Below are 19,676 nucleotides of genomic sequence, written 5' to 3'. Positions count from 1 at the left end.
ACAGCAGCATATAGTATTTAAGAGAGAGTAGAAAACACGACAAACTTGCAGGGATAGCTACCCCAGCACACTCTCCCATAACTCAGCTACAGGTGGCTTGGGAACTTCCTAAGCCAGAGGCAGTATCTCTGGATTTTTCTTCCTGAGTTTGCAAACCCAGTCCAGGATCTGAAGATAATACACACAGTAAGCCAACCATCCATTTCTACACAGACATAAGGAAGAATAAAATAAAAGAATATCAATGTCAAGACTATCCAGTAGAAAACTGAAATTTTATCTCAACATCTACAGTAGCAAGTAGTGACAACTCTGTTCAAAGACCAGGATGGCTAAGGCATGTGCCAGCTAAGGCATATTACCCAGCATCCAGGCATTTTTTATTACATGGCATTAGTCTTCATCTTGCTCATAAATTAATCTTTCACCTTCCAATTGGACAGAAACAATGTAATCTAAGCTGGTGTCTTTAAATAGACTAAATAAACTAAGATTAAAAACACTTAGCATGAATTTGGGAATAGGAGAGGGTCACAACAATATAAAATTATAAAGTAGCACTAAGAGTTGAGAAGAAATTAATTCTTGAAAAATTCTTGAGCATATAGAATATGCCTGAATGCTTGCATCCTAGCTGAGAGAGGAAGTCTCAAATATAAATTATTTTCCACAGTAGCAGCCACTCAACCACAAACCCACAATGAAATTTCATTAAGACATTACAGCCTGGCACTGTAGGAGAGATAATAAATGCATAAATCCAACTTATGGGAGAAGGATTTTGGCAAAGGCAAGATGAGACTTGTCATCTTAAAAACTATGTCAAAACCCAACAAAAAGCAGAAAAAATTGCTCATATTTCAGCTTAGATAAAGTTATGACAAAGAACACTCTCTTTTTCTTCTAATAGAAACATTCTTCTGAATAAACATGTTTTTGTAACAATCAAATCAGTAATTGTCCTTTATCTGCCAAGAAATGATCCCAGGATTCAGTTTTTCGTTACACTTGCATATAAGAAAACATCTAATACTTCACTTTGGATTCTTGATAAAATCAAACAGCCCTACAATTCAGTGTGCAATTAAAAGAGCCACCTCTTTTCCCAGTATCTTCCTTGAAGCATGTAATTGAGTTGGTACACAATTTTGTAATTAGTGATAATGTTTGCAAAATACTTATTTTCTCTGTAAGATGACCTGAAAATACAATCTACTTTTTAATTCAAATACTGCTCCTTCTAGTTTGTCACATCCAAAGATTCTGACAGCTAACATGGCAGACACAAACTACTGGATGTAGTAGTGCCTGCTGCCTGCATCACAAATAAAGCAACAAAGCAAAACTTTCCAATATTTATATCTATTGCTCTTGATCGGAAGTGGTTAACGTGGGCATTCAGCAAAAGTAGATGGGTGGGAAATATTCAAACCCAAATTCACGCCATTTCCAGCACCAAAGATTATGGCAATATTGACATTACTCAAAGATGGGGTTTTTAGTTTAACAGTTGATTGCCATCTATCCCAATGACAGATCTTCATCTACCTTTACTCTTAGCTCATTTGCCAGGGCAGCAGAATTAGTCCTCAGAAAACTGGGATCAGATGAATAAATGGACATAAGGTATCATACTTGTATAGGATGAATAAAAATTGGCGTTCTCCACAATTCCAAGTACTTCAGAAGGTCTCTTCATCACTAAAGAATCTAGACACAAAATGAGGCCTCAAGAGCAGAAAGCCAGAGCATTCTATTACAGAATTAGAAATTGTATCCAGAGGAGAAAATGCCCTTGGTAATTACAAGATCTGTGGTCTTTAAGGCTTGGAAGCACAATGTGGCTTATGCAAGAAAGCTCTATCAAATTAATTATTTCTTAAAACCAAGAAGTTCTTTATTTCCTTGATATATTAAAACAGAAAGATCTACAGCTAAGATAGGAACACATTCTCCAAGAAAATCATAAAGTATCTTAGGTCTCCATGCTCATGTAAGAAACATCACTAGGTAAAAAAAAAAAAAATCAGTCACCAGAACAAACAACAACAGCATTCACAGATTTCTGCACCATTAGAAAAACATCTTGAGAATACCAGTGCAGTGGTTTTCAACATAGCAGATTAGATACACTGGTTTTTAATAGTTCTAAGTAACTCCTTTAAATTCCACACTCCATCCTATCCCATTTACCCCATCAGATACAGAAGTCTCCACAGAATCCACACAGGACAGAACAATTGTCTACAAAACACATTCAGTTTAATCTGTGGCCATGATCAACACAATACAGACAATCCATCTTTCAAAAAATCACCTTAAATCGGTCCAATTATGAGAAACAAAATATTTAACAGGATTTTTCCCTTATGACAAAAATTAGTGAATATAAGGACACCTGTAAGCTTCCAATAAACAGGTTGAGCTCCAGGGTTTCACAGCCATCATTCCCATCTCCAAAATGATGGCTGAGCTTTGGCACTAGAACATCCCTTGCAAGTAGGTTATCACACGCTGGTACAACGTATTGCAGTTTTACACGTGTGTGGTGTTTCACATTCTATTATTTCAGCTTCAGCATCAACGAGAGCAATCTGAATGCAACATAAAAGTTAATTCAAGCAGAAAAGCAATTTGCTGTCTTCCATATTTCCTATCAGGATTCAATAATGACTCACTGTCACCAACACACGTCTTTCTAGATCAAAGCAATGCTACAGGAGTTCAACATTCTATTACCCTATGGCCACAACTCAACATTTACTGCATGTTACATATTTGCACTTAAACAATTACACTGTACCAGAAAAGGGTTGCAGTGAACTTCATGAAAATAAAATTAGAATCATCACAGCAGTCACAACTGCAAAGCAATTTTTTATGAAGAACAGGATTAGAACTCCTAACTTGATGGGTTTTACATACAAACTTACTAGTTGATATTGTAGTTCCATGTTGCTTTTGTCTGGTAGCTAAAATCAGATTAAAAAGTCTCCACACACTGTGACAGCTCTCCCCTCTATCATAATCCATCACACTCTAAACCATGCTGATGAAAATGTTTGTGTGGCTATGCTATAAATACCAATGAAGAAAAGTGAAAAAAAAAACCAAAACAAAACAAAACAAAAAAAAAAAAAAAAAAAAAAAAAAACCAAAACCAAAAAAAAAACCACCCTAGCATGGGGGATGGAACAGGTCAAGGACAGACAGCCTCCCCCACTAGGAAAACTAATTTAAATCTGTACCAAAAAAAAAAAAAAAAAAAAAAAAACAGGCACCAAGAGGTAAGGGGCTTGTTAGTCTTAACACAGATAATTCTTGTCACTATCAGAAAAGACACGTAACACAAGCACTAGGAATGGCTCAGCAGTTGTGCCTTTTTTTAAAAACCAGAATTAATGTACTAGAACTGTAAGTCACATAGATATTTACATAAAGCCATCTGCCCAGTTTGGGTCTAATCTGCCCTGTAACAGAGTGTAGTTAAAAATCTGCAGGACTGCTCTAATTATAACTGAGTTTTCATTTCATATTATCCAAACCTATGCTTTTGGGCACACTGAGTCAGGAGAGGAAACTTCTCATAACATGCAAGTTTTTCTCAAGTTCTTCAATAAGTGCTCTCCAAATAAATTCTCCAGTGAGAGTCTCTAGGGCTACAGATGGGTAAATGCAATCTCCATCCATGGCAAGACTGCCAATATTAAGAGCATAGCAAACAATCTGCTGAAACAAGTTGAATATGCCTTTGGCTAAGAGACATCCAGTTAGCACTCCAAGCAAACAGGTAAAAGAAATCCAAGGAAAACACATACTTTGACTTGCAAAAAGCTCAGACTGCTCCTTTAACAGTCTATGGCAAAAAGTCAAGGCTATAGAGGAAAGATCCAATTATAAGCAAAAAGCTGGCTAAAGACTAGGAAGGCATGGTGAGACTTAATAGTCAACTTTCCACTACAGAGAAGAGTCAATAGTGGAACTGACCTGGCAGCATTGCTAGGAATCATTCTATTCAACATCTTCACTGACCTAGATAGATGTGCACAGTGAAATCCTCCAAGTCTGCAGATAAGGCTAAGCTTTTTCAGGTCAGCCAGCTGCAATGGCAGTAATTGTGAACTCTGGAAGGCCCTCACTAAACTGAGTAAGTAAAGTGTAGTAGATGAGCTTCAATGCAGAATGCAAACAGATCTACAAAAATAAATTGGGGGGGGGGTGGGGTGGAACATGCAGGAATACGTTAGGCTTCCATACTGAATTTATAGCTGGAGTTTACAATTCAAAGAAGTGATCCTGAAGTCATGACTGACAGTCCTGAAATTACAGGCTCACTGTGTAACATGCACTAAAATGTCATCTAGATATTGGACATAACCAATTCCAGAAGAACTCAGAACAAGTCAGAAAGTTTTTGTGCTGCTATGTAAAAATTTAGTGCACTGCAGTCTTAAGAACCAAGATATGGAGACAAGAATAGCATATGAGCAGGGCAAAGTAACTTTTTAAAAGGTATAGAAATGGTCAGTTAAAGGATTAGCTGCCTTGGAAGAAAAGACTGAAGAGGCTGGGGCTCTTCAAAATGAATGCAAGATGATGGGGGTGGGAGGGTGTAACATATTCAAAGCTTACTTGAATGGCAGTAAATACTTGATGGCAGTACGTAAGATCAACACAGCTTGTAAAGAACATTGGAAATCTGCTATCTCAGGAGTGTGAGCAGACACTAAAGGGAGCAGACAAGGATGCAGCCTCTAATGTTCCCAGTCTGATGACTGGATCCTAGAAAAGTGGGAGGATAGTGAGTCACAGAATGGCCATGCTCACTTGTACTCCCTAAACAGCAATGCGACTGTTACAGCTGAAGACCACGTATTTGGCTCTACAAACACCAAATATCTGACTCAGTATGGTACTTCTTACCATCTAAATCAAAACTGGAAAAGAAAATGTTAAAATGAAATATTTCAAACTGGCTTAATATCCCAGGAAAACTTATTAAAATACAATTTCATTATGTAATTTTCATTGTATTATTACAAGGAGACAGGCCTCAGAAAAGTACAGATTCTAAAGAAGGTGTGGTGAGAAGCCTGGTTTTCAGGATACAGAAGAATGAGAAGGAAGATACGAATCTTAGTTATTTCAATTGCATATTACTCTGGATACCTAAGACTCAAGAAAATCTTGGTCCCAAAACAGCTAAACACCTCTGTGCCACAGGCTCCATCTCTGAGAGCTTCAACATCAGCAAAGGCAGCCCAGGTTAGAAGTGGGTTGCCTGCTCCCAGCTGTGTGACCAACCATAGTTATTGCTCCTTGACGTCATCTCAAGGGAATTCTACCTGGAGTAAAACACAGCTTTGAAAAGCTATCTGATTCTTCACAAATGCCCATCCTCTCCAGTTAAATCTTAAATGAGAAGGAACAGAAATAACAAGCTTAAAACACTGAGTCACTGGCCAGTATCTCAGCCACCTAAGTTTCTTCAAAAGAGAGGAGGCCACATCAAGCACCTGCACATGGCTGGTTTCAAGTACTAGCAAACAAAGCAGCCTTACTGGTATTCCCTCTGCCCTGGAAATGAGTGCCACAGAGCGGGGTGATAGCGAGGCTCTCGTCCTCATTTCTGCTTCTGAACAGATCTACAGCCTGCTCTTCTGACCCAAACCTCATTTACTGGGTCCTCTGCAGCTGGGCAGAGCTGCCTCCTCCTCTGGACTGAGTTTCAGGGCAGTAGTACACACCCAGTACACATTAATATTACTTTTATCTTGTTCTTTACAAGATGGTCTGAAAACAGCTTTCAGCACTACACGATGCTGTGATGGATAACACAGAAGACAGGCCTGGCGCACACAACCTCTTTTTCCCTTGAGACAAGAGCTTGCATACAATAAAACTCTTACCCAGCGGTCAGTCACTGGGCTGAGCTGAGACCTGGCAACACAGACAGACCCTGAATGAGTAGCTGCTCTGATCAGCCATGCTGAATGTGGAAACAGCTGCTCTTGTAGGACCAAGCGATCCAGTGCAATTCTCGCCTTGGGTCAGCAGCCTGAGCCCTGCTGGAAATGGGTTTCAGTGACAACTTCCAGGGCCTTGGGAAGCTGCGGAGACCAAACCATCTACCAGCAGAATCTGCTACAAGACCATGCTCTCTCTCACTCCATTTGCAGGCTGTGAGGAACAAGCACCCATGGCAACAACAGATAAACTGTAAGAAAAATTATTCGGGGCTTTTCCATGTGTTTAGATTCTAGTGAAAGAAATCACCCATTTAAGTGGCAACACAGAGAACCCAGCCTGAAGCTCTATAACCACAAACAACTGCTTGCTTCGGAATAACAGCACTTGTGAATACCCCAAACACTACAAAGGTACTAAAGACCAAGGGTTTCATCCCCACTTAAATGCTTCTATTGTCATTTTAACAACACATCCACACATTTAACAACAGGCAGGTATAAAAGCAACAAGTTATGCTTTACTAAAGAATTAAATTAGGAAAAGTGGCTTTTTAAAATAAGTCCGTTTCTGTCCACGTATTTAAACTAGGGTACCTTGGAAGTCCACAATTCTCAAATATTACATTTCATATAACTATGATAAGCATCCATTCTAATGTCTTTGCTCACCTTGGGTTGGAAAATAAATAAACGCCAAACCAAAGTAAGAAAAAGTCAACCTGACCTAAAAAAAGAAAATGCCAAGATGACAATACACTCAAATCCACCAAATCATTCACTAATGGGTATCAATTTCATTTGTTTTACCCCAACGTTGCTGCAAAAATTAGATTTACAGCTTTCTGAAAGAGTAGTTCAAGTCCAAGCATAAAATGAAGGTCAGCCATGTTAAGAGTCTTGTGGAGAAGGATGCAAACTTCCCAGCTCCTTCAAAAGGATATGGACGGAACTGCCATGTTGCAAAGGCATGATGGAGAGACTACACTGTTCAAAAGCCCATTTCTAATCATTACATGCACACAATTCAAATCCTTATCACTGATCACAGTAAAAGCTCCTTGAAGAAATTATGAATTTTTGTTTGCTCCACAAGTTACACAGTTCTTCTGATTCACAGGACATTAGTAACCTCAGTGTTTTGATGGATGGGTGTTGAAAACAATGTTAAGATTATGAGGTTTTGCAATATATCCTAGCCATTCTAAGGATATAACTCAGGATTTTCCATATACTAACACTAAATGCTGACTTGTTAATGTTTTACTACACACACTGCACATTTTTATTCTTCAAATGTAAGCAGTTTCCTGAACACAGTGTTTATGATATCACAGTACGAAGTCATTGAACCTGTTACCAGAGGCCACCTACATCTTCTGCTTGCATGACTTCAGCTCATTTTATTTTTCTTGTGTTACTTATGCCTGACCACATAACCTTTAACAGTTTAACAGGGTAACTTTTGTGATTAACTCCAACACTTAAATCATGTTTTTTTTTAAATAAAGTGAGATAAGTGTATAAAAAATACTTCAAGTCCAAACAAAACAGTATTTCTTTTCTATGACAAGACCAACAGTCTTCTTCCAGAGAACAGAAATCAGCAAGATGATCAATTTCTGCACTATTTTTATCATCACATATTCAACTGGAGGAACTGGGAAGACTTTCCATAGTTGTTTAATTTGTAAGGCAGTCTATCTATAGAATCCTCTCTTCACTTAAGTTTACCATACTGTTTGGAGAAATATTGTAAGTGGTAATTCAGGGGCTTTTCCAAACACAAAATAGAGCAACAAAAACAGAAAGGAAAACACCAAGAATTACTTACCATTGTAATGGGTAGAGACAACACATAACAGCAAAGAAGCCCAGGAATTAACACAAACATTGAGATTCTGTCAATTAACTAACAGAGATAAGAAAATAAGTGATAAAATAAAATCCCTTGAAGTTAAAAAGGCTACAAAGCCCTATGTTTATTACTACTACCTGGAATAGGCAGCCGTCTTTTTTATAGAGTCTGAAGTTACTTATCATACCATAAACTCAGCTCTCCTTAAAAGCAACCCACATCTCATAATTAAGCAAGAATCATGGGGAATAAAAAGAGGCTTAACCATAAAGACAAAAACTTCCTTGTCCCACCTCAAGCCTGCAGTGTCGTAATTCTGTTTGTGAACACTTGACAATTACAACAGTAGGCACAACAGGCTGTTTCTGATTGTTTCACTGCAAAACATGGCCAACTGGAGCTCAGCACATCTAGGTTTACTCAGAGGGCAAGCACAAGTTCAAACTCCTATCAAACTGCACTATGTTTGCTTCACAAATCTGGTGGGCTTACTGAACTTAAACTAAAATGAATGTACCAAACTTGCATAATGTTCAAGACTAGTTATGTCCACCTAAACCTTATTCTACCCAGTTTCATTATCTCTTCCCTAATTTGTATTCCCATATCCTTTCTCCATTTACTCCAATTTTCAGATCTACTTTGCTCCTTTCAGTTCTTCTCCTGTCCTGCTTCTTCCCTATCTGTGCCTCAGAATTACAGCGCCAGCCTCTAGTTTGCTCCTTCCAATTCCCTCACATGGGAAAGTGTATCTCTCCTCATGACCAGCAACATACTCCAATCTATCTCAAAAGGTGAGTGACAGACACTGACCTTATTTCAGCCTTCTTTGCAGCTGTACAGCCTCTCTGTGATTAAGGCAAATTCAAGTTTGTGTACGAATCATCACTGTCCATAAAAAGCAGTCAAATGCTGGTCTACAGAGTGTTTGTCCTGCAGCTAGGAAAGAACCCATCACAACTCATACTCCCAAACTTCTGCACACAGGTGTGCAAACAGCATGATCCTCTTCCCAGCAGAGTTACTGAACATCTACCCTGCTTTACTGCAAATTCATTGAGCAATCACAAATATCCTGCTCCTGTGGCATGGGGGCAAAAATTATTCATAATTAATTCATTATTCATTAGGCTTTAAAATCTCTCAGAATTTAAACACATCCCACCTAAAGGCCAGGGTGCAAAAAATCAGTTCCCAAACTGTAAGGAACTACAGACCGAGAGGCACACAAAGTTGCTGTCCCCTCACCAGCACTGGCACTCCTGAAACACATGAGCCAGAGGTAACCAGTGTAACTGGTAACTGCAGTAACCAGTCTGATGCCAGGACCAGACACAAGGCCACCAGCTAGCAAGCTGGAAACTGCTTTCACAAAGTCAATTATTAGACTGTCATTACATTAAAATCCAAGTCAATTTTAGCCTCTGACTACCTTTTAAGAGGTGCTCCCAACCTTGAAGGCAAACTACCTGGCAGCCAACAACCCATTCAGACTGGTAAGATTGGTGTCCTCTCCATTTGGCGATATCTCCAGGTACATCACCCGCTGTGCCACTTTGGTACTTGCTTGTGTATACGCCTCAAGAGAACACCTCTTTTTTGCAACATATTCTTCTTTCAAAAGTTGAGCAAGTGCTTGTAAAGTTTCCAGAACTCATAGGGAAGTTGAAAGCTCCTAATCCAAGTTTATGGGAGCAATTATAGCAGCTTTTGAGTGTCATTTTTAATGCCTTCAGCATAGATGCTTTTTAAAGGATGGACTAGAAAGCACTGAGTATTTCTGTACATCAGAAAAAGCAACTCAAAACATGTACATTTCTTGTACAGCAAAACGCATCATCTTCTCCCAAAAGGGATACCAAATTCTAGAACTATTTCTTAAAGTACCCCTCCATTCAAACACAATTTTCATTTCATCCTGTAATTCACACAGCTGTTAAAAATGTCTTTGTAATACAGACAAGTTTTCAGAAAAAGACTGTCATACACTGACATATGACAACTGCAGATATGCCTTCCACTTATCACAGCATTCAACACCATACAAACAACATATAAAACACACAAACATGAATCATACACACTTAATATCAGGAGAATGAAGCATGAAGTAAGAAAGAGTCCTGTACTACCTCCCCACTCTCCAGCTACTTGCATGGAATAAACGCTACTGCTTACAGACAACACTTAACTTCCATGTGTGCATCTAAACCAAGACAGCTTCACACTTCTAATTGGACTGCCACATCTCCAAATGCCAAACTGGAAGAGAGAAGGTGATTACTTCCATGATGGCAAACAGCAGAACTGATTGTGCATCATCTTTGGAACTGCTTGCTGAATTTCAGAAATCAGTTTCTTTCAACTGATTTTTCCAAGCTGAGTGTAGTTACAAGAAATGTTACACTACCAGTAGCACAGGCTGAAGAATGTAAGCTTTAAGCAAGAGCTTTCCAATTCTTCCCTTTAAGTACAAGTTTCAGCACGTGAGGTGAATGCCTCATGTGCATAAAATTACTTTAAATGCCTGCTTTCAGCTGGTCTCTGATAGGCTTGATACCCACCTTGCAAAGCAAAAAGCTGAAAATCTGAATGCCCTTAAACACCAAAATAATTTCCTTCATAAAAATCACTCCCAAGAATTATCTGCAGTTATAAAAAAAATTAACTTAATATTGCTGCACCAAAAGTCTATCAGTCTTTGAAATGCTGTTAATTCCACCCTTAAACTAGTCACAAAATATGACTAGTACGCACAAAATACAAAACACGTATTTTAATTAGGTCACATATAGACAGCAGTATCTGACTAGACATCATGTCTGTATTTAAGAAAATCCCCAAATATAAAACCTGACCAGAAGCTTCTACACTCAGCAAGTCAACTGGTGCACCACAACAGCTACTCTTCCACAAAAAACTCTAGGTACAAGTAACCAGCTGCCAAGTACAGCTCACCACATACCAGGCCTTGTCTGAAGCCTGTTTACCTATTCCACTATCTTAAAAAGCAGTGGTAATGCCAAGAGAGATCTCTAGGTACTGCCAGGATTTCTTTGGCAAGTGCACCCATCTTCCATCCCCCTCCTTTCCTTATAGTTGACACAAATTGTAATCGAAGTGTAATCTTCACTGGTACCTGAAACAAGCACTTCACCCTCGTTTGTTTCTTGGTTGAGGAGAGAGGGGTGGTAAGAACACATTGAGAAACATTAAGAAAAAAGTGTTATTCACTGAATGAAGCTGAAACCTTGCTGTTTCAAGTCATAACTACGGACATTTACTTGCAAAAAAACACCAGTCTTTGTTGTCTCTGTTTTTTTCAACAATCAGTATGAATGCAACATGAAAAGCTATTTCAAGTAGTGTTTCCCAGCACCTGCCATGATAAACCTCAGCTCTAAGCAGTTTTAACCTACTGTCACCATCATATGAGGCAAGTGACCTGCACACAGACCTGTGTCTGAGAATCTGACTGCAGGTTTTCATCTAAGGAAGGAAACTGCTACTCAAGGAAGGATGTCTGCCAGCTCTCCAGGACAAACATGCAATGCCTTTAGTCTTTAACTACGCTGCTACGGGTGTGGTTAAACAAGGCTGCTAAGGTGACCTAATACTTAATACTTTGCTGTCATCAGAAGGGACACACCCTTCTGCCCTCCCTCTCCCCCCAGCCATACAGTCTGTCCCATCCCTTGTCATCATAGCTACAAAAATAAGCCAATTCAACTCACTACCCCAGCAGAAAACTGTTTACTCTCAGAATTAACTTTCTGATGAATAAGCAATTTCAACCAGCTTGCTGTGTGGTCATTTAAGCTCCTGTGAGACCACATCAGAAGGAGTAGGACTATGGCCAGTAGTGGAAGTCCATTTTGATATCATGAGAAAAATCTGCAAATATTTATATGTATCATTTACTTCAAAGGATTCAAAAACAAATAAGGGCATTTTTGACCTACTGTATAAGTTACTGCTACTATGTGCTGTTCCTGAAAAATCATTTTGAACAGAAAACAGGGAAGGTGGCTCAGAATCTATTACATAATGTCATTGATTTAGAAGACTTTTAGGGGTAAACTCAAATAGGCTCTGACCTGAGTAGTTCTCTTAGAAAAGTAATTTCTGGGCCTAAAATACATCAGAGGTGTGCACTGTGAGTAGAAAAACCATTACAACAGAGGCTTGTAATTTCTATGCCCTCCTGAGAGCATCTACTTATTTGGCCACCACTTCTCAGAAAAATAGAAAGGCTTAGAAGAACAGTCTGCTGGCTCTCTCCTGTCTCATGAGCAAGGTGCTGATAGAGAAGTAGTTAATTATTTTGTTGTTGTAACTTATTTCATTATAATTCACTGATTCCCGTGGCAGCTGGCTCGTCAAAACTGACTTTATCAGAAGTTTCACATCAGATGTTTTGTTACAGATACTGTGACCAAAATTAATTTGCTCAAATGATGAAAAACTAGCCTTCTATTATGTGTGAGTATGACTCATCCTCAAGTCAGGATAGACACCATTTCTCACAATCTTTACTTGAAGTGGTAAACAAGTAGTGACAAAAGCAGGAGTTACAGCCAATGTATCACACAACAGACTGCAGTGAAAGAATGGCATCCCACACACTTCACAAATAGAAACAAGAAAGGAAACTTCATTAGTAACAACAGAAGCTGATGTGCAAGATGCCAAGTCAACAAAGGAAAGCTCAGTAGCCACAGAAGTAGTGATACCTGGAGAGAAAAAGGAACATGTTTTGTGGAAGGCAGATAGAGAACAATAAAGGAAAACTAAGAGAGCAAATGTGCCAAAAAGAAAAATGAGAATATGCTTACAAAAGAAAAAGGAGAAAAAATAAAATGCCACATCCCTTATTAAAGTTTTAAAATACAGTAATGAAATTACTTTCAATCAACAGGTTATTAATTTTAATCAACGGTTATTTAGACAAGGAAGACAAAAGGAAAACTACCATGCCTGGCAAGACTGAAAACACAGAACAGATGAAAGGGACTAAGCAGTCAGGCTTCAAGTTCAGATTGTTGATTCCATTCAGATTGAGTTATACTGGCAAATCTGAGTAGGGAAGACCTCTAGCTTGAAAGGAAGCCACCCAGACTTCTCAGAAGTACACTCAAAAGATTTCATCTCTCCCACAAACAGATTAAAACTAACAAATGTGGAAGAGACGAGGAGAGGAGACTACAGACATAGAGTATGAAGTAACTGTACTCAGCAGGGATTCAGAGGCAAGGAAAGGAAGAGGATGTTTAGTCACTATCTTCCGGAAGTACTGAGATGAAGCTGCCCTACCTCTTCCTACCTAAATTACTTCAAACTTGTATAGAACAATGCATACTGGATTACAGTGCCACAGTACTTAACTAAGAAGAAAAATAATTGTTATTACATACTATTTATGAACTATTTTCCAGCTACATTATGACCTCTGGAAAAAGCAGATTTGTACAAATCTTAAGCAGTCCTTGGTAGCATTCCCTTTGGCTGTACAGGGAAGTCCTATACATCTATGCACATTGCAATCTGTACCTCTGACCTCAAGGGTAAGAACTGGAGTGTGGCCCCAGAAAGGATTATATTCTGGCAGCGTCATCCTGTCTTGGTACAAGAGACTTCTTACTCCCCCACATGTTACCACAGAAACTGGGTCCTAAGTATAAAACACTTACAATCTATGCTACAGTTCCTTCCCAAAGTCTTATGAAGAAACAGTCTCAGGTGGACTGTGACTCCCTCCTTCAGAAAATGGACATGCAAATAACCCATCATGTAGAAATTATGTGATTGAACTTACTATAGAATAGTGTGCTACAGCTTTCCATCATGCCCTGAGATAGTTCCACTGCCCTTTATTTACTTTATTTTCCTGTGGCTCTGAGGGAACACACACAGCTATGGAAATGTAGCATTTCACTCAGCTGACCTGCAAGGGTTGGTCACATGTCCATACCCTCGGGTCCCTATCACTGTAACACACAAGGGCCTCATAAACTGTAACTGGCCTCAGAATATCTGATAATATAAGAAAAGGCCATTAATCCCTTGTCTGAGTTGAGGCACTGGACAAAACACTATTTGCCTGCATCAGACAGCAGTATTGCCTGAACAGTAAGAACCCTACCATGGATAAAATCATAAGGTTATAAAGGCAGTTTTACACCGGTATAGCCAGTTCCACATGGAATAAGAAATTGCATGTGAGATAAAGTTTCTCTATACTGGCACACTGACCACACCAGGGCTTTCCACAGCATAGGCACCACTTCTTAAAAACTCAGAGCTAGCAGAGTGGCAGCCAGGCACATACAGTTTGCTCAGGGTCCCAGGACAGCAACAGCAGGAGGTGGCAAATCAACCCAGACCTCCCAGCTTCCATGTTTTCTTCACCAGTAAAATATTGCTGATGCTCTTCACCCTATTCTCATTATTTTCTTCCCTGTCAGGATGACAAGAACCAAAGCTTGCAGAAGCTCTGCAACCAAGCACTTGTTTAGAGTTCACCTCACAACAGGCATTGCCATACAGAAGTACCATGAATCAACTTTTGTCTCTCCACTATTAATGAAAAACTGTCCTGTGACTTAAAGCAAGACTAAAAACTGGGATGAAGATAACAAAAGTAAAAACTGGGAAGACCTCAGGACTGAACTGAAAGCCTCACACAGTGAGCCGGTCTTTCTGGCTGACAGTTTCTTTAGGAGGCAACATTCCCTGATAGATTCATTAGGAAATGCTTGCAAGGCACTCAGTGTAATGATAGGGATTAAAATATAACTTGCAAATTGATATGTTGGATAAAAAAATTAAACTTTTGCCTTAAGGGACAAATTATAAGCCAAGTTAATCTCGACTTTTCTGCATTTTGTATTCTACTCTGGTTTTTTTCTGTAGATTCAGAATCTTGGTTACCCCACTGCCCGCCCTTAAACTGGTTTCCTGAGCTAATTAAGTTTATTTGGTCACTAGTTTGCCCATCTGTTTTTCCTCCCCACGACAAAAACATGGACCTCATTGGTCATTATCAGCCCAGTCTGATAGAGCAGAAATCTCAGAGACATTTTGGATCCCCAGTCAATCAGTAAACCAGGAATACTCCCCCAGCTCTTTCATCCTGCTTGGCAGCAGGGAGCCAACTGAACAGCATACCAGGCACCAGCAAAAACATGCTCTGCTCCAGACAAGTCAAGGTCCATGCTTTCTCTGCCTGTGAGAGGATGAAACCAAGGTCACCAAGTTACAGCATATAAATAAATAAGACTGGGCAAATCCCTATAAAGGGGGCATCACTAATTCCAATGCTGTGGTGGAATCCAGCCTCCAGCTGGATACCGGGTGCCTACCAAAGCTGCTCTATCACTCCCCTTTCTCAGCTGGACATGGGAGAGAAAAAATATAGCTAAAAGCTAACAGGTTGAGAATAAGGACAAGAAGAGATTACTCCCCCATTACTGTCACACACAAACTCAATTTGGTGAAAAATTAGTTTATTACCAATCAAAGCAGAGCAGGATAATGAGAAATAAAAATTAATCTCATTAACACTTTCTCCCTACCCTTCCTTCTCTTTCCTTCTTTACAGGCTTTAGTCCCAATGTTTTCTACCTCCTTCCCCACAGCAGTGCAGGGAAACAGGAAATGGTGACTGCAGTTGGTTCATCACCTGTTGCCTCTGCCTATTCTTTCCTCCTCAAGGAAGGTCTCACACTCTTCCCTGATCCAGCATGGTGTCCCTCTCACTGGAAACAGTCCTCCATGAACTTCTTCAATGCCAGTATTGCTCACAGGCAGCAATTCTTCACAAACTGCCCCACTGTGGGTACCCCCAGGGTCACAAGTCCTGCCAGCAAACCTGCTCCAGCATGGGCTCCTCTCTCCACAGGTCCTGCCAGGAGCCTTCTTCAATGCCAGATTCCCACAGGGCCACAGCCTTCTTTGGCATCCACCTGTTCCAGCATGGATTCTTCCATGGGCTGCATGGATCTCTGGCACAATCTGCCTCACCAGGGCCTTCATCACCAGCTTCAGGCCAGTCTCTGCTCTGGCACCTGGAGCACCTCCTCCCTCTCCTTGTGCATTGATCTTGGTCTGCAGGGCTGATTCGCACATATTCTCACTCCACTCTACCATTCCTATTGCATAGGTATTTTTCCCCTTCTTAAAAATGTCATCACAGAGCTGCTATCACCGTCACCAATGGCCTTGGCCAGCAGCTGGTCTGTTTTGGAGCCAGCTGGCATTGGCTCTGTTGGACATGGGAGAAGCTTCTGGGTGGGTCTCACCGAAGCCGCCCTGCAGCCTCCCTGCTACCAAAACATACCCACACAAACCCAATACAACTGCTCAGAAATCTACTCCATACAAAACTTCTGCCTACAAACTTCCGAACTTTTGCTTTGAAGGATTGCAGGGCTGTTTCCACCTATATTTGATTTAAATTTCTTTACCTGTCCTGTCGCGCGCTGCATGTTTTAAAATCTTGACAACATACCCTTAGTAAATTTGTAATAGTTAGAGCTATGTCTTTGGCAGTACCGTCATTCCATGTTTGCAGCTGTTTGTGTATGAAGTAGACATTCAGACTGCAAACTGAATTATAACTGCAAGCCAGATGTGGTTTTTTATACCAATGGACACCTCTGCCACCAATTGCTACCTACATCTAAGTATGACAGGCCATAATGAAAGTAGCAACAGATAAAAATATTACAAAACCATCTGAAGCTATAAATAAATGTAACTCTAACTTGAGAGTTTATTTCCAAACCATAATCTCTAAAGTGATGTAGAAATCTTCAGCTTTTTTTTTTTTAGCAAAGCAAAACAGATTTAAAGCAGACCCATCTACATTAAAGAGATATTTGACCAATCTACCTCAATTCTACACCCTATGGAGAATTCCAGACTGCTGAGGACTGACTACTTTCATTTTCTTAATGCTACTGCCACCTAACAGATTTCAACAGCAAAGCCACCAACCCACAAGTGCTCAAGGTTTTCTGGGAGAAATACTTCAGAGACAGGCTGGAATCAACCTACACACAGCCTGGGAAATTAGCATTCACACATGCTCTAGCTGAACACATCACTAAATGAGAAACAGCTCTAAGTGAGACAAAGGAATCTTTAGCCAAAAAAAAGGTCTCAAAAAAAAAAAAAAAAAAAGTCAATTTCTCCTAATCAAGAGGACAGCAAGGAGAACAATTAATTTCCTAACCTTTATGTTGTTAGAACAGACTGCTGCTGTAAGTATACAAAAGCTAAGCCAATATGTTTCAAAGTGTTCAAGATCTAGAGAACTGACAATTTGGTTTTCTATTTCTGTCTGCTTACCCTGCTGCTTCTGCCTGTACACATTTTGTAGGAGGATGTGAAATTCAACAGAGAGGACTCTGAACTATGAATGACTCCACAGTGGCACATTCTTAGAAGTGCGTGGTGGTGCCTATGAGCTCACTCACACATGGTAACGTCACCGGTTAGGGTCAATTCAAGGCAGCTACAGCTTTACTTGGTTACAGCTGAATGCCAGTTCATTAATGTCAAAGTGCCCTGTCCCCACTTCCAGTGGTAATTTGAAGACAGAAGAAAAAAGAGAAGGAAAGAAAAAAAAAGGAAAAAATATCGCAATGTTTATGGGAAAAAATTAGGTTATGAGGACACCTGGTAATACCTTCGATTCTTTGTTGGTCTTCATCTTCTAGTAAAAGCATGCACTGAACACTGATGTCTTATCTCATTAGGCCTAATAGTTTGATTTACCACATTCATTTTGTCTAACTTGATGACTTGAAGACCTCTGTATACATTGCATAAGTTACTCTGAATGCCTGAATTCTGCCTCACGATACCTTGTGAGGTACCTATGCAGTAAGTATTTGCTTCCTGGTGTATATTAACAACATAACCAGCTGCCTGAACTAGTAAATCATAATACTAAAAACATCCCAAGGTCTTATCTACACAGGGCTGAGGAAAATTAAGTAAGATTAAAGTAAGATACATTACACACAGATATTCTCACTTCAAATTGTGTATACACAACTCACCTTTAAATATACCTTGACCTGATCAGCCAAGGTCAATGCAACTGCTTTACCTCCACAACAAGGAAATGGTTGGCTTTATAATCACAGTTAAAAGATACAACCTAATAGTTGAGCAGAACATAGTCTAAACAGATCAGAACTACTCATTTCATAAACACATTATTAAAGAACTCCTCACTGCTTCTTCAAATCACAGTCTTTGTTGATTCAGTCATCAACCTATATCATATCTAAGACTTCTACCAAAAGAACTTGCTATACATGGCACATCACATCATTAAGGATCTGAGAAAAAGAACAGACGTAAGTTTCTCCACCGACAGGGTTATTCCATCAGCTGAAGACAATGTACAGGACTGCTGGCTGCAGAACATGAACTGTAATAACAAGGGAGTTGGAACTTCAACATTCCAAAAGATAGCAAAATTACATCTTCTGTTTTACAGATGCACATATGAGCGGATGGAGGGAAAAAATTATGAAGCAAAAGAGGAACCAACACCTGTTTTTAAATAAAAATGCTATTTTACCTAACATGTTGCAGTTTTAAGTCAACTAAAGCAGTAAAAAAGAGAATATCACCTCATCTTCTTAATTCTAAAAATTATCATTTTAACAACTTTGGTATACCTTGAATTTAGGATAAGACACACCATATACATCCCACATATTTGTTATACCATTTCTATAAAACCAATATAAAAATGTAAACCACGTGGAATGAAAGGATGAAGTGCCCTACAAAACACAGCCTCTCAGAAAATCTTGGTGTCTTCTGCTTATCAGAAATGCACATGCTCAGCCAGGGAAGCTGAAAACTCCAACATTGCCCATCCATAACATCAAATCAAGCTAGAATACATAAAAAGCTACCACAACACCACAAACTGATTTTACCACAATCTCAGGCAAAACACTGGAGAGTAGTTGCCACCATTACCACAAAGTAAAAAAGTTTGTAACCATAAGGATGTTTACTGAAGCTGGAGCCACCCCAGCACACAGCACCCTACTAACCACAGATCAATCCATTTGGTGACCCAAATTCAGGAGCAGCTGGTTTAGACTAAACATCTCAAACTCCAACAACATTTCCTCTGCCTGTAGCAAAGCTTGACTGCAATGAAATAACATTGTCGCTGCTGAAGTAAAGCACACTTGTATGAAAAGAAAAAAAAAAAAATCATGAGACCAGAGCCTCTTCAGAAGACAAGAATTTCAACAACTTATGAATAAGGTGTTTGGTGTCTACACAGCTTCCAACTTTTATAAACTTCTTCAGCTTCAAAGTATGTACTACCACAGTGAAGTAACATTAAATTCTGCCAAAAGAGCACATTTCCACCAGCTCAATGGCAATGAGCAACAATTTGACTCAAGTGCCTTACAAAGGCTTGCAGCTACTATACAGCAATCCTAGAGATGAAAATAAAATTTTACATCGAAGACTCGTCATAGGAAAACTCTTTGAAGAAAAAGCGCGTCTTTTACCTTTTTTGGACTTCAAACTTTCACATACAGGGAACTAAATCATGACACAAAGCCAACAAAGCAGGAACTTGAATGGAATGGAAGTCAAGATTTTATCAACAACTACATTTGGTATGTAGTTGCCATAGAGAGGCTCAAAGAAAATTGTTTTACACTCTGGTAACACCAAAGGTGACATCTTCAGAGCTATTACCACAACACAAGAAACAACTCCTAAAAAGTAATAAAGACATACTTCACAATTCTTTCCATAGCAGAAAATTCAATGCTTCTATTCAATATTTCAAAGTAACA

The 19,676-nt window shown here is 39.4% G+C and overlaps 1 protein-coding gene and 1 long non-coding RNA gene across 4 annotated transcripts in view; both read right to left on the bottom strand.

Annotated features, from left to right (window-relative positions):
• GSK3B (glycogen synthase kinase 3 beta) overlaps window positions 1-19,676 on the bottom strand; it is a 143,839-nt gene that overhangs the window by 103,445 nt on the left and 20,718 nt on the right. The window lies entirely within an intron of this gene.
• The window catches only part of LOC137469334 (uncharacterized), a 28,184-nt gene continuing 10,016 nt past the window's right edge, over window positions 1,509-19,676 (bottom strand). Inside the window, exon 2 of the long non-coding RNA XR_010996447.1 lies at window positions 1,509-19,653. This is a non-coding gene — a long non-coding RNA (uncharacterized lncRNA). The remainder of the gene's footprint in view (window positions 19,654-19,676) is intronic.

This window comes from Anomalospiza imberbis, chromosome 2, assembly GCF_031753505.1.
Source record: "Anomalospiza imberbis isolate Cuckoo-Finch-1a 21T00152 chromosome 2, ASM3175350v1, whole genome shotgun sequence".
NCBI classification, from domain to species: domain Eukaryota; kingdom Metazoa; phylum Chordata; class Aves; order Passeriformes; family Viduidae; genus Anomalospiza; species Anomalospiza imberbis.
The sequence above is the reverse complement of the archived record's forward strand: the minus strand, read 5'-3'. Positions and strand labels throughout refer to the sequence as shown.